Below are 15,418 nucleotides of genomic sequence, written 5' to 3'. Positions count from 1 at the left end.
AGCAGCTGAAGGATGGAGCTGATATTAACTGCAAGTTAAAAAAAATATTTATGCCATCTATGATGATAAAGTTATGAAAATTTTTTATTTTAATTCATTAAGAGAAAATTAATCTGAAGAATGGAGTCTTAATAACTTGAGAGGTAGAAATTGTTTGAATAATCCAGGATATTTGCATGTTTCCTGTTCACTGTGCTGTGCTTAGTCCCTCAGTTGTGTCTGACTCTTTGCAACCCCATGGGCTGTGGCCCACCAGGTTCCTCTGTTCGAGGGGACTCTCCAGGCAAGAATACTGGAGTGGGTTGCCATGCCCTCCTGCGTGTGATCTTCCCAACCCGGGGACTGAACCCAGGTCTCCCGCATTGCAGGCAGATTCTTTACCATCTGAGCCACCAGGGAAGCCCAAGAATACTGGAGTGGGTAGCCTATCCTTTCTCCAGTGGATCTTCCCTACCCAGAAATCGAACCAGGGTCTCCTGCATTGGAGGCGGATTCTTTACCAGTTGAGCTACAGATGATGCCCTTATTGTTCACTACTCTTATAAAATTCTTATTTTCCCAGAAAAAGACTTTAACTTCAATTCCCTAAGAGTTGAAATGATTTTGGACACTCTGGGGCTTTATTTTCTCACAAAAAACCATCCCAAGTCATTTTGTTTTTGCGTTTTTGACTCCTGCAACCTATCCCTGGGTGCCCTCCCCTGCCTCGTTGCTAACTACAGAGGATGTGTCTGTCCTCATCTTTATCTGCTCAGCATTCTCCAGAGTTTCCTTCTTGATTTCTCCTCTTTCCCTTCTCAATATCCTCTGGTTCCTTTAGTGAAGTCAGCCTCCAGATCCCTATCTTTTCTCCAGCCCACTACCTCTTACTTGATCTTGAGTTTCCAACCCCTTTCTGGGTATCTCCACAAGACTGTCCTGAAGACCCATGAGGTTATCAAATGAATATCAAATGTAGCAAAATGCATTCAATCTTCTCCCTTTATACCTGATTTGCACCTACCCCTCCCAAATCCTGGATGTCACATCACATCATCGCCCAGTCATTCTGGCCCAAGCTCAGGCATCTCTGATGCCTTCCTCTTACTTATCTTCAGAGCTGATCCATCACTGATTCCTATCAGCTCTCTTTTCACTGCCTTCTAGTTTCCACCTTTCCTTTCCACTGCTCAAATTCAGGCTATTTCCCCATCTCTCATGGTTTGTCCCGGTGCAGAGGCCTCCTAATTAATCTTTCTCCTCTGAAGCTCTTTCCTCTCTGTCCCCTGCATGAGGAACTGCTTTCTAAAGCATCAGTGCATCACACAGTCTGCCTTCAAAGCTTTCAGTGGAGTCCTTGCCAGTAGAATGACAGTCAAACTCAGTGTCCAAGAGCCTCCTAGGATGGGTCCCAAGCCATCTTTCCAGACTTCAACCTAGTCTCACTGCTGTGTTTTAATAATGCAGGATGACTCAGTATTAACTAATATCACCAAGCATGCTGACTTTGCTGGGACTATTCCTTCCACCTGTGCTTTCCTTGTGTCCCTCTTCCCCTTCCACAAAGGCCCCACCCACCCTACTCTACTTTTTCCCAGCCTCCATGAAGGTGAAGAAGACAGTTTCTTTATTTTTTTCCAACATGCCCAAACTCAAATTATGTCCCATTCAGTTCAAGCCTGCCAGCCTGGCAGGGGAGAAGGCACAGGGCCATGAATCAGAGAGGGTCTGCAGAACCCTAACTTGAGCCCCTGACGGCCCATCTGCCCACCCCAGGCACAATTTCAGTCCAGTCCAAAAGGTGGTTTTCTACCATGTCTCTGGAGAAGGAGGTGTTGCCCTGCAGTCTGTCATCAGCAGGCCTTTGTATGAATTAACCAGCAAATTCCCTGTATTTGGACTTCCCAGGTGGTTAAGTGAGTAAAGAATCTGCCTGCCACACAGGAGATGCAGGTTTGACCCCCGGATTGGGAAGATCTCCTGGAGGAGGGCATGGCAACCCACTCCAGTATACTTGCTTGGGAAATCCCATGGACACAGGTAGGCTATAGTTCTTAGGGTCGCAGAGTCAGACATGACTGAAGCAACTTAGCATCCACACACGTCCCCTTGTATTTAGCTAAGTGTCTTCAAGGAAAACCACTGCAAACTGGAGGGGTGTCTTCTGGACTGTCTCTGGCCCTTTGCTCTCACTGAGTTCCCGGTATCCCATGGTCCCCCGTGAAGCCTCTCTTTAACTGGAGCTCTCAGGACCCCCTTCTTGGGTCTCTTCCAGCAGCTGGGGCTGCCCTCTGTTCAGCATCATGTTAATCCCTCACCCCTGGGCTCTAGAAGGGAGAGATGGGCATTCCTGGGTCAGTCCTGCTTGTTCTTCCCCAGCAGGCCAGTGACTGCTTTGTTGGCTTCTCTTTTTTTTCCCATGTGGGCTCTGGTGAGTGTTTTTATTTCTCTCTCTCCCTTGGCCCCACCTCCCAACCATGCCCCCAGGTGAAGCCTACGAGCATGGGGGCCTGCCTGGCTCAGGGACCACCCAGGGTAAGTCCATACAGCACAGCACTTACCAATCCTTGGGCTCATCTGCTCGTAGTCTCTGGGTTTTCCAAGTGGACAATTCCTTAGAGGTACAGCTCTGATCCAAGGGGATTAGAGGCTCCCTCCCCAGCCAGAGAAGGAAGAGATTGCACTTCAGAGAGGTCTCATGACAGCTTCACCTGGGAGGTGGATGTCACAGTGGGGCTGGGAGTCCCTGTCTTGGCTCTGTCATGAGCTGTCTGGCGATCTTAGAGAAGTTGCTTCACCCTCCCTTGCCCTTGTGAAGGCTATATGGGGAGATTGTGTCCTAGTTCTGGTGGGCTGTCAAGGAGGTGTCCCTTGGCTCCTTGGAGCAGCTCCTGGGTCGTCCTGGGAATGGGACAATGCTCCTGATGGTGTGCAGAGTGAGGCTATGTCCTGCATGCCCGTCCTGCCTCACCAGGCCCTCAGCCCCTTCCTGGCAGCCTGGGGCTCTGTTCTGCATTTCAAGTATGTTGAGTTGATTATTACGTTGGAATTCAGCGTCCATAAATTCTTTTATTTTGTTTCATATGCTGAGTCTCTAGAGCCCAGTATGCAAATTTATGGAAAGCAATATGCAAAGAAGACTGTAGGACATTAAGCCTGCAGTAGAGGAATTGTCAGGGGACCCAGACTCCCTGCTGGCTCCGCTCTGTGACGGGGGATCACCTGTAATGTGAGGAGCCTGGGCTAGAGGGTCACTCAGTTCTTTCCCAGCTCCCCAAACCCAACCTTCTGTTTTGGGAAAATTATATAAGTGTCTATGGAGGGAGAAGCTTCTGAAATAGAACCCTGTCTGCAGAGAGGTGGGCTAGAGTGGGAAGCAAGGGACCCAGGGTTGTAGCGTCCCTCCAGTGGAATTTCTACATCACCCTCCTATTTGGCTTTTCCTCTCCATCCCACTAATGTGCAAAATTAACAGCCAAAACAGCTAACAGTATTTGAGTTTTTATATATGCCAGAATTTCTATGAAATATTTTATGCTTTATCTCCTCTAATTGACAGAGAGTATTAGCTAAGAGTAAGGGGCATGGAGGTGACCCTCTAGCTGCCATCTAGCTGCCACTCAGGTGGCTTTGGGCCACCTGGTGATTGTTCACTTTTCTGATCCTCAATTTTCTCATCTGACAGTGGAAAAAATTATGGTACCTACCTCATAAGGTTGCGATCATGGTTAAATGAATTGGTCCATGTGTTCAGAACAGTGTCCAGCATGTGGTCAGTACTCCATTAAAATCTAGCTATTAACACTAGAAATGACAGCCTTCCCAAAACACCTATCAGAGGGTGCTGTTTTTCCAGCTGGCTGCTGAGGAAATTGAGGCTTAGAGAGGCTAAGGGTAGGTGGCAGTCTTGGTCCATTCCAGCTGCTGTAATGAAGTACCATAGACTGGGTGAAACAGACATTTACATCTCACAGTTTTGGAAGCTGGAGCCCAAGACCAGAGTGTCAGCCCAGGCGGTTCTGAGGAGGGTCCTCTTCCAAGTTGCAGATTGCCATCATCTTGTTGTGCCTTCACATGATGGAAAGAGGGTTAGGAGGCTCCCTGAGGTCCCTTTTACAAGGGCACTAATCCCATTCATGAGGGCTGCACCCTCATGACCTAATTGTTGCCAGAGGCCCCAGGCCCCACCTCCAAGCACCATCACACTGAGGGGTGGGTTTCACATGAATGTTGGAGGGAAATGAACACTCATCCATTGCAGTGGCCTATGAGGAACTCCAGCCTGTGACCATTCACACACGTCTACTGCAGAGCACCTGGTGTTTCCAGGCTGGTCCTCCTTAGCTTGCTCCTCAGCACAGGGTCCAGGCTTCCCTCCCCTCAGGGCACAGTCTTTAGCTGCTCTTGTGTGTTAGTCACTCAGTGATGTCTGACTCTTTGTGACCCCATGGACTGCATGGTTTTCCTTGAAGACACTTAACTAAATAGAGGGACAAGCGTGGGTGCTAAGTCGCTTCAGTCATAAGGTCGCTTCTGCAACCCTATGGACTATAGCCTGCCAGACTCCTCTGTCTATGGGATTTTCCAGGCAAGAATACTGGGGTGTGTTGCCATTCCCTTCTCCAGCAGGTCTTCCCTGCCCAGCAATCAAACCCAGGTCTCCAGCACTGCTGGCAGATTCTTTACCATCTGAGTCACCAGGGAAGCCCAGCTGCTCTTGGAGGCTCTCAAATTGAGAGGAAACCAATCAACAAGTCAATTCACAGATTTTTATCCTGGAATCAAAGGGAAGGCCAAAAGGCAAAGCAACCGGTGAGGAGGTCTTTTCTGGATGGATGCTGCTCTCAGGGCTAATGGCTGTGGCCCTGGAGGGCCCATGGGTGGACCAAGGCCACGTTGCTGGCCACAGACTAGAGCTTTCCTGATACGCTGGGGCTCCTGGCACTGGTCCATGTGAGCTTGTCTCTACCCACCACACCCACAAATACTGGCTTATCTACAGGACTAATGAATTCTGCCAATGTCATAATCAGCAGGAATGGAAAAGTCAACCAGAGCTAATTCTTTCCAGAGTGCAATGTAATTAATTGAAAATTACTTATTTAGTAAAATGGTAATGACGAGGCTAATGTTATCTCCCCAGATGACAAGCCTATTAGTTGTATGCTGCCTTCAGGGTGAAATAGGGGAGCTGGCCTGTCTCACAGAAGTGCTGGCTGTCCTGCCGGTTGCCTCCCCTGGCTCCCTGGCCTCTGCCCAGGGCTGCAGCTTGATTGCTTCTACGTCTCCCCCAGGACAGAGCAACTGTTGGAGGTCCCTTGCCTCAGTGCCATGGTGCCTAGGGACAAGCCCTGTGCAGCCAGGTGGCCTCTTCTCTAATTGTCTAGGTGACACTCCTGTGGCGGGAGGGAGGCTGATGGATGCTTTTTGTTCAGAAGGGAGTTCGGGGGAGGGTCTTACAGACTTAAGGAAGGGTCTTCTGTTCCGGTAGGCCTAGATTTAAATCGCATGGCCACCTTCCAGTCACCCGGTTGTGTGACCTTGGCTGAGTCACTCAACCTTCTGGTCAGTTTCCTCACCCTCAACTGAACAGGGCATCTGCCTCAGCTGTTGCTCAGGTCCTCCTGGCTGCAGTGGGTATTCGAGGCAAAGCTATGGCCCATGCAGAGCACAGACTTTATGGACATATTTGGCACTTTAATCTTGGTTTATGTGCCCTGTTACTTTTTTCTTCTGCTTCTGCTTTTAATTCATGCTAGTTGGCCTTTTATGTAGTCTCACAAGGCTTCTTAACCCATTTCTGGAGTAAAGTGGGGGATAAATCAATTACAAGTAGTTGTGAGGATGAAATGACAATTACGACATGTCTAGCACTTTAGGTCTTTCTCTCCCTCCTCCCTCCCTAATGGGATTTCTTGTCTGTTTCCCACTGAGGGTGGGGGAGGGCTGCACAGCTTCAGGGGTGAGGGGGTGGGGGTGGGATAGGGGGCACCGATCCTTCAGCGAAGTGGGCAGGGGGAGCCAATGAGCCGACACTGGAAGCAGAGTCTGATGCGGCCAAGGTCTGAGCTGAACGGATGGTCCAAGAACTAGGTCACCACAAAGGCAGATGGGAAACACAGAGTAAGCAAATGATGTGAATTTAGGGGTTGCTGCTGATGAGGAGGGTCAAAGTGGATGGTGTGGGTTCTTAAGTTGAGCTGGTCACACTGACAGCAGGGTTTATGGGGTGGGTAGGGTACGTTAAAAGAGTCAGAGTAGGGGACACAGTTGGGATCCCATTTGGTAACTATGGAGCACAGATCGTTTGGAAGGGTTCTGTGTGTCCAGGAAGGATGAGGGAGGGATGTTCTGATGGGCGGGGATGGGGGCTGATTGACCCCAGACAGGCAATGCAAATGCTGTAAGCCAGTGGACATAGTCCAGGGGACCAGCCTATCTGAGGTTCAGTAAGTTCTTTTCAACCACCCCACTGGCCAAACAAAACTGTTAGAGAGTGCATCTCAGGGAAGCATGGCTGGAAGGCTGGGTTGCCAATAATCCTTCAATCCTAAAACCATCCAGCAGCATCAACACATCATGCTCTGACTCACTTTGGCAGAGAGAATGTTTCTGGAATTTGCACTCTGGATCCAGAAATAAGTGAGAATCTAAATGGGTAGAACATTCTTTCTCTGGGCAGAAGTTTCACTTTCTTAAGCCTGACAAAAATTAAGTATTAGAAGCAGTATAAATAGAGAAAGTTTAGACAAGATTCCAGAGTAAAGTCAGGATATGTGTTGACTAAAAACTCAGGCTCAGAGTCAGACAAACTCAGAATCCCCATTTCATAGCCATGTGACCCTGAATGAGTTTACTATCAACTGAAAAAAAAAATGTACAGTGTAAAAGTTGAGAGCTATGTTTTATTTGGTGAACATTCTTAGGACTCCAAGCCTAGGAGACAGAATCTCAAATAACTCTGAGAGATTGCTCTGAGGAGGCTTGGGTGGAGGTTGGAGGATAGGGGGTTAGAGTGGGCAGGTTATATCAGAGTTTTTTGCTCAAAAGGCAGGAAGTCTGAACGTCAAAAGGTTCAGTTCAGTTCAGTTCAGCTGCTCAGTCATGTCTGACTCTTTGTGACTCCATGGACTGCACTACACCAGGCTTCCGTGTTTATCACCAGCTCCCGGAGCTTACTCAAACTCGTGTCCATTGAGTTGGTGATGCCATCCAGCCATCTCATCCTCTGTTGTCCCCTTCTCCTCCCACCGTCAATCATTCCCAGCATCAGGGTCTTTTCAAATGAGTCAGTTCTTCCCACAGAGTGGCCAAAGTATTGGGAGTTTCAGCTTCAGCGTCAATCCTTCCAATGAATATTCAGGGCTGATTTCCTCTAGGATGGATTGGTTGGATCTCCTTGCAGTCCAAGGAACTCTCAATTCTTCGGTGCTCAGCTTTCTTTATAGTCCAACTCTCACATCCATACATGACTACTGGAAAAACCAAAGCTTTGACTAGATGGACCTTTGTTGGCAAAGTAATGTCTCTGCTTTTTAATATGCTGTCTAGGTCAGTCATAGCTTTTCTTCCAAGGAGCAAGTGTCTTTTAATTTCATGGCTGCAGTCACCATCTGCAGTGATTTTGGAGCCCCCAAAATAAAGTCTCTCACAGTTTTAATTGTTTCCCCATCTATTTGCATTGAAGTTATGGGACCAGATGCTATGATCTTAGTTTTTTGAATGTTGAGTTTTAAGCCAAGTTTGTCACTCTCCTGTTTCACTTTCATCAAGAGACTCTTTAGTTCTTCACTTTCTGCCATAAGTGTGGTGTCATCTGCATATCTGAGGTTATTGATACTTCTCCCAGCAATCTTGATTCCAGCTTGTGCTTCCTCCAGCCCAGCATTTCTCATGATGTACTCTGCATATAAGTTAAATAAGCAGGGTGACAATATACAGCCTTGATGTACTCCTTTCCCTATTTGGAACCAGTCTGTTGTTTCATGTCCAGTTCTAAATGTTGCTTCTTGACCTGCATACAGGTTTCTCAGAAGGCAGGTCAGGTGGTCTGGTATTCCCATCTCTTTCAGAATTTTCCATAGTTTGTTGTGATCCACACAGTCAAAGGCTTTGGCATAGTCAATAAAGCAGAAATAGATGTTTTTCTGGAGCTCTCTCACTTTTTCGATGATCCATCGGATGTTGGCAATTTGATCTCTGGTTCCTCTGCCTTTTCTAAATCCAGCTTGAACATCTGGAAGTTCTCAGTTCATGCACTGTTGGAACCTGGCTTGGAGAACTTTGAGTATTACTTTACTAACATGTGAGATGAGTGCAATTTTGAGGTAGTTTGAGCATTCTTTGGCATTGCCTTTCTTTGGGATTGGAATGAAAAGGAATCAAAAGGTTATTGTTAACTAAAAAAAAAAAAAAACCCCACAGATATCGCAAAGAATTTAGATCTTTTCTATGTATGAAAAGATGCAAGAGTCTGGGCTCGCTGAAATCATTTTGTTATGGACCTCAGCTCTATGGGGTCAGGACCGTGTGTTTTTTTTATCCTGAGTCACCTCAGGTACACCATCGGGGGTTGTTGCAGCTGCTGATTCCTAGGCAGACTTGGCAGCCGCAGTCTGTCTCCATCCTGTGTTCCCTCAAGGCTCGTTATCCAGGCGGATGTAATGTGACAGCTTGATGATGGCAACATCCTTTGTTTACTGATATGTCAGGAAACTTAGTCCACATTACTTAACCTCACCAAGCCTCAGTTTCTTCATCTGTAAAATGGAACCACAGTGGTTCTGACTGGCCTGAGTTGCTGTGAGGGTTAATATATGTTCTTGAGTTAATGTATGTTCAGCTCTGGATTTAGGTTTGGGCCCAGAGCAGACATTCCATCAATGTCAGCTCTTTTCATTCTTAAAAGCAAAAATCCCATTCAGAAAATTTTACCCTTTAAAAATACATTTTCTTCCTCTACCTTCTTGACATTGGAAGGCACTTAAAGGAGAAAATACAGTAACTTCTTTTGTTATAGTAATTCTCACAACTGCTTCCACTGTCTGACTTTCATTCATTTTTCCCAACCTGATGAAAGTAACAAGATGCCATATTGCTGAAGAATTCAGTTTCCAATGGCTCCATTTGAAATGAAAATTTAAAACATTTTGAAGTAAATTCTATTACATTAAAAAATATTGTGTGACTGGGGACTCATTTACATCTAATTCACCAAATATAATTATTTTAAATGCAAACAAGTTAGACACAATCTATTTTTCTATTTCCTCACACCTATGGGAGATTTAAAAAAATACAACCTGTGGCGATGGCAACATGTGGAGGGCCTGAGTGGGTCTGGGCATGCGCTGTGGGGTGGTGGGGGAGGGGCTACGGCACAGCTGCCCTTTCCAAGTGTTATGGTGCAGGCGGGGGAGGGCACACGTGGAGGAGAAGGGCGTCGGGTGTGATGTGGGAAAGGAAGGCTGGTGCAGGCCTCACACTCTGGTCCTCTCCCCCATTCCATGTCGGGAGTGAAAGAGCTGCCTTTTCCGTCTTGGGCAGACATGGGTCCGGGGAGTGGGATGCCCAGAAGTGGAGGCCTTGCTGTATCAGTCCACGGCTCGAAAATAGTGGAAGTGAATGGCGTTACTTCTGCCCTGAGTGTTCCTGGTTTTGGGAGCACGGGGGAAAGCGCCAGGTGGACACCCCAGCTCTGTCCGGAGCCACCAGGCACAGGGAGAAGCTGCCACCAGGTGTCTTCTGGACAGTGGTCATCGAAAAGGAGGAGACCTGGGCCAGCGGCGCAGTGTGACACACCACCTCAAGACAGCTGAGTTACCTACCACGTGTTCCACTGACTCACAGCTTCACAGCTTCTAGATTATAAGTCTTTTTCCTAAAAAAAAAAAAAAAAATCCTTTTGGGGGCAGGGATTATATGGAAAACATTTTTTTTTTAACCTTTCCCTCAATTTTACTGTGAATTGAAAACTGCTCTAAAAAATTGTGTTAATAAAAACACAAAACCCCAGAGTTCACTGGAAATGAACGCCAGACTATACAACAGGGCTGAAAAGGGACTAAACCCTAAAAATAGCAAATTAAAAAACAAAATTCTTTCCTGTAGTTTTAATGGAGTTTAAGGGAGGGGGAAATGGTAGAGGCATGTGTCCAATCCATTATCTTTACACACAAGTGTACTTAAAAAAAAATTATTCATTTACTTATTTGGCTGAGCTGATCTTAGTTGCAGAACATGATCTTTCATTGTGGCACGTGGGTGTAGTTGCTCAGCTACATATGGGATCTTAGTTACCCTAAGCTAAGCTAAGCTAAGTCACTTTGGTCGTGTCCGACTCTGTGCGACCCCATAGATGGCAGCCCACCAGGCTCCCCTGTCCCTGGGATTCTCCAGGCAAGAACACTGGAGTGGGTTGCCATTTCCTTCTCCAATGCATGAAAGGGAAAAGTGAAAGTGAAGTCGCTCAGTTGTATCTGACTCTTAGCGACCCCATGGACTGCAGCCTACCAGGCTCCTCCGTCCATGGGATTTTCCAGGCAAGAGTACTGGAGTGGGGTGCCATTGCCTTCTCCGCTTAGTTACCCTACCAGAGATCAAACCCATGTCCCCTGCATTGGAAGATGGATTCTTAACCACTGGACCATCAGGGCAGTCTATTTCAAGTCAGTAAGTTGTTTAGGAAATCATTCATTTCATCCAAGTTTTAACTTTATTGGCACAAAAATGTGCATGCTTTTCTTTTTTTCTTTTTTTTAATGTTTAAGGTATTTGAAGTCATAGCCTGTTTCATTCCTGTTGTATTTTTTTGTATTCTCTGTCTCTTTGGTGAAATCTTGTTTGAATCTTGTCTATTTTCTTGGTGTTTCAAAGTGTTGGCCTTTCCACACTCCCTGTTTGTACCATTTGAGATCAGGCTTGGCTTGTCACCAGGATGGGTCTCTTTGTTTGTTTCAAGCTCAGAACTAGTACCCAAAGTTGCCTCCCTAAAGGATTGTGTGCAGACTTTTATACAATTGTATTTTATTTCTGAGAGCTTTTTCACACTGAGAATGAAGCTGACTTAACACCACGCAATTGGAGAGAATATGTGTGGGGGTAGTTTGACCTTGAGCTGTCCTTGTAAATGACATCTAACTAATGCTAAATGCCGCACCATTGGAGGAAAGCAAACTGCCCTTAACAGGCTCCAGGAGAATAAAGAATTAGCAACCCCAGATAAAATGGAAAAATAATGGTTATGTTTGATCATCTCACGCTCTGCCAAGAATTAAAAACAATCGTAGGTAGAATCAGTGCCACTGTAAGTCCCCCACATCAGGGCTGATTTAATATTTTAAGTGGATTTTACTGCCAGTGATTTTTTAAAACACATGCACATGTCTCTTGCTGTCTGCATGTGGCAACTGGGAAATGAAGACCAGGGACAGAGTCCCTGCTGACATTTAATTCTCAGGATGCCATCGATGGCTTCCTGCAGAGAGACCTGCTTTCCTGACTCGGTGTGTGTCTTTGCCTCTGGCGATAATTTTCCCCTGCCATCTCTAGCATTTTATATATATGACAATCACTTACAGGAAGAGTTATTTATGTGGCACCTTGCAAAGTGCTTTAAAAATACAATTGCTATTCGGTTATTCCTTACAACTCTCTTGTGCCGAAGATCATGTCTACACATCAAGCTTTAGAGGATCTGGAGGCATAATGCTTCTTGCTTGGGTCCTATAAGAAATCACAAACAGGAATCCTGGCTGCCACCCCAGGGCTGCCCACGGGCTTGGGGGTTATCTCTCTTTATGCTGGAAGCTTCCTCTGCAGGAGATAGTTCCAATTCAAATGGGAGATTCGTGGGGATCAGAAAGATCAGGAAAGCAGGGTAGCTGGTGTTTGGTTAGGGCATGGAGCTCAGGGCAGAGTTGCAGGAACTTTGGAGCAGTACTCTTGCCTGGAAAATCCCACGGATGGAGGAGCCTGGTAGGCTCCAGTCCATGGGGTCGCTAAGAGTCGGACACGACTGAGCGACTTCACTTTCACTTTTCACTTTCATGCATTGGAGAAGGAAATGGCAACCCACTCCAGTATTCTTGCCTGGAGAATCCCAGGAACAGCGGAGCCTGGTGGGCTGCCGTCTTTGGGGTCACATAGAGTCGGACACGACTGAAGTGACTTAGCAGCAGCAGCTCATCTCTACAGACAGTGACTTCCCGGAGGACATGCTTCCAGAATGGTCCACTTGGGCTGTTGTTCTCACTTAGATTATCACTGACTGCAGTATAACTGGGACACAGGTGGTTCCCGTCTTGGCACTCCCAGGGTGAGGTGGGAGGGAGGTGGGGCTGGTGTCCTCGGTCTCTGAAGGTCAAAACTGCTCCTGCCAGGTGGCTGAAGCTGGGGGTAGGGAGAGCAGCCCCTATGAGGGCAGACCCAGGCTGGGTGGTTGGGAAGGAAGAGGCAGGAGGAAGGAGCCTGGACCTAACACCAGCAGCTGTGCCCCTTTGTGGGGGTAAATAAAAGCCAGCTCCCAGCGAGTGGGGTGGGCAGAGGTGCACCTGTGATTCCTCCAGGAACCATCCAGACCTTGGCTGATGCTCCGAGTGTGGGGACTCATGGGAGGGCTTCCCTGACTGCCTCATGGCCCCTGACCGGGAGGCTCAGGGCTGTGTTGGGGAGAAAGAACACCTGCGCTGCAACAAAGTACAGCCTCTTGCTGCTGCCAGGAGCCCCGAGGCAGAGTAGGGAGAGGAGTAGGAAGGGAGATGGTCACGGTGATGTCGCAGTCCAGGAAGAGCCACCCCCACCTGGTGTATCTCTTTTAATGCTGGAGGCAGTTCTGCGCAGTCCACATAATTAACTCCATTTTACAGATGAAGAAACCAATATTCAAAGTGGTTATGCAGCTTGTCCAAGATTATACAACTAATTAGGAGTGGAGAGTGGGCTCATTAGCCTCTCCAATGAGCCAAAGTACCTGTGTACCTCTCTGGGGATCCTGTTCCCTTAGGTATAAAATGAATGCTTTGCTTTCCTTCTGCCTTGATGGTCTGCACCCTCTGGGCTGCTCCAGCTCTCACCATGGGGTCAGCTGGGGCTAAGTCTGTGTCCAAACTCCTCACTTCCCACAATTTTTGCTGAAATCTCATTTTTCTGTGCTTTCTTGGAGGAAGCTGAGTGGACACAGACAGAGGCCACGTAACTGCTGAGATCAATGAGATTCGGTCACCAAGGCAAGTGGAAGAGGCTGCGATGTTTTAGTGAGTCCCATCTCCATCTTGAAGAAAGAGGAGGCATCTGGCCCACGTGTCCCCGTTGAGGATGGGGACCTTTGCAAATCCAACACCATTCACCTCTGAACGACTGTTGTCTTCTCTTGAAAGTCATTGAGTTTCAGCTCCTCTAAAGGGCCCTGCATGATGCAATCATTTTAACTCGAGAGTGCTGCCCTCAGTTTCCCTGGGAATGTGAATGAGGTCCCTCTACTTCCTGATCTGAAGGCAGGCTTTCCTGAGGTCAAGCCCGGGACGGGCTCTCTCATCTTTGTGGGGACCACCGTGCGTCTGTCAGTAGCTCTTCTCCTCTGGGGTCTCCAGGCTTCTACTGCCTGGGTACGTCAGCGCTTACAGGAGATGGGAGAACAAGACAGTGACAAAACATAGAAATAGTTTCATTCCTTGTTTCCTGGACCAGGCTTACCAGACGCTTCTAGAAAAGGAAGAAGGAAAATAGGGCTAGTTCTTGGTGCCTGTGACGGAGGCTACTAAGCCTGGACATTGAGACTGACTGAGTGAGCACTGCTCCCAGCTGGCTCTTGGATATTTTACTTCTTACCTTGTGTCTACTGAACACCTACTACGTGCAGCACATTGAGCTGTGGCTTCAGGAAGGGGCAGAGTTGGTTATCAGTTGCTGAACTAATAACATTTCCCAATCTCTTCCTTCCTTTCTGGTCCAGTAGGCCACCCCCAAGACCCAACCTTGATTAAGGACCTTGCAAGGAAAGTCACACACACAAAAGGAAAGTCTTCCAGGGAAAGATTTTCTCTGTGGAAAAAAGAGAAATGGGGAAAGAGGTTGTCCTCCTATTTTGTGATGTGATTGCCTGAGGCTGTATGGTTGGCCGCCATCTTGCCACTTTGAGGGGAGAAGGCAGACACTAAGGATGGAAGAGGGGGAAAGTGGAAGGCAGTAAGTCCTTGATGACTTCATCACACTGAATTAACCGATTCTAGACCTGGGGATATTCGTAGGCTTCTTGATGTGTAAGATAATCAATATCCTTATTGTTTCAGTTATTTTGATTGGGATATGATATTCTGTTTCTTACAGCCAAAAGCATCCTAACTGATAAACACAGACAATATACTCTTTCCCTTTAGGAGATTAGCATCTAAGGGAGATGGGAAATGCACCCCTGAGACCTCTGGGAAGCCTTTACTGACTCATGCCATACTCATAATGCATAGTTGGGTCTTATTTTATTAAAAAAGATCCTTTCATAGAAACCATGTGTTACACAAGTTATAATTCTCCAGTGACTTCATAACTGTTTCTAAGACACTTTGCCTGAACTAACGATTGGTTTTCAACTCACAACACCTCTTAATACTGTAGAGTTTCTTCCCTCTGTTTTGACAAGTGGTAAACATCTGAAAATCCCTATCATTCGAATGAAGTGTTTTGTAAACAAGGTATCCTTTACCAAATCAGTATTACTTTATCTCATTTAATTTCAGATTTTGGAAATAAGTGTCCTAAAGAGAAGGGTTTCTCCTGAATATCAGGCTGTATGATCACATCTATAATTTCCAAAGACCAGACTCAGGATGTTCATACCTTCATTATTCCAAGTGTTAGTGTATCCTAATTGTTCCATGTGTGATGTTAAAATGTGATGTTAAAATGGTGCTTGTGGCTGAAGCTTGTGAACCATACATACATTATTCAAAGGAGTGGGGAGACTGCAGAATTTACTGTGGAGTTTTCCAAAATTTAGTAACATGAGTCTCAAACCCCTCATTCTTAGTAAAGTCTTTGAAGAGTCGTGATGGGAAATTAGGAAGTGGATTTAAAGAAAGAGAGCTCTTGGTGAGCCCAAAGCAGGAGTCATTCATTGCCACTCTTCCGCCCCTGTTGCCCGAACACCTACTCTAGATCTCTCCTCTTTAGCTCTCCTCTTTACAAGTCTAGAAGCCAGTTCTCAGACTTACTTGTTTGGTGAGTGGTTTAATTCTGCCAATGAGATGCCCTGGAGCTAGATTTGAAAGCCAAGTAGCAGTCAGAGCTATTCTGTCTCTTTCAGCATGGCAGAAGTAGTGAGTGCTCTGCCCAATTTGAATTTTCCCAGTGGATTCTCTGTTTTCCAGTCAGTGTCCTGCCTCAGGGCTGATGGGAAGCTGTGAACATCAGCAATGGTTTCTGCAATTTTCAGACTCGAGGTAGC

The 15,418-nt window shown here is 46.8% G+C and overlaps 1 long non-coding RNA gene across 1 annotated transcript; it reads left to right on the top strand.

The window, feature by feature from the left end:
• Positions 1-12,472: 12,472 nt before the first annotated feature.
• On the top strand, positions 12,473-14,924 carry LOC129653940 (uncharacterized). The gene is made up of 2 exons (XR_008715298.1): positions 12,473-12,982; positions 13,142-14,924. It is a non-coding gene; the product is annotated as an uncharacterized LOC129653940 (long non-coding RNA).
• The last annotated feature ends 494 nt before the right edge of the window (positions 14,925-15,418 follow it).

The sequence above is a fragment of the Bubalus kerabau genome, chromosome 5 (assembly GCF_029407905.1).
Source record: "Bubalus kerabau isolate K-KA32 ecotype Philippines breed swamp buffalo chromosome 5, PCC_UOA_SB_1v2, whole genome shotgun sequence".
Lineage (NCBI taxonomy): Eukaryota > Metazoa > Chordata > Mammalia > Artiodactyla > Bovidae > Bubalus > Bubalus kerabau.
Note: the sequence above shows the minus strand (reverse complement) of the source record. Positions and strands in the feature narration are given on the sequence as shown.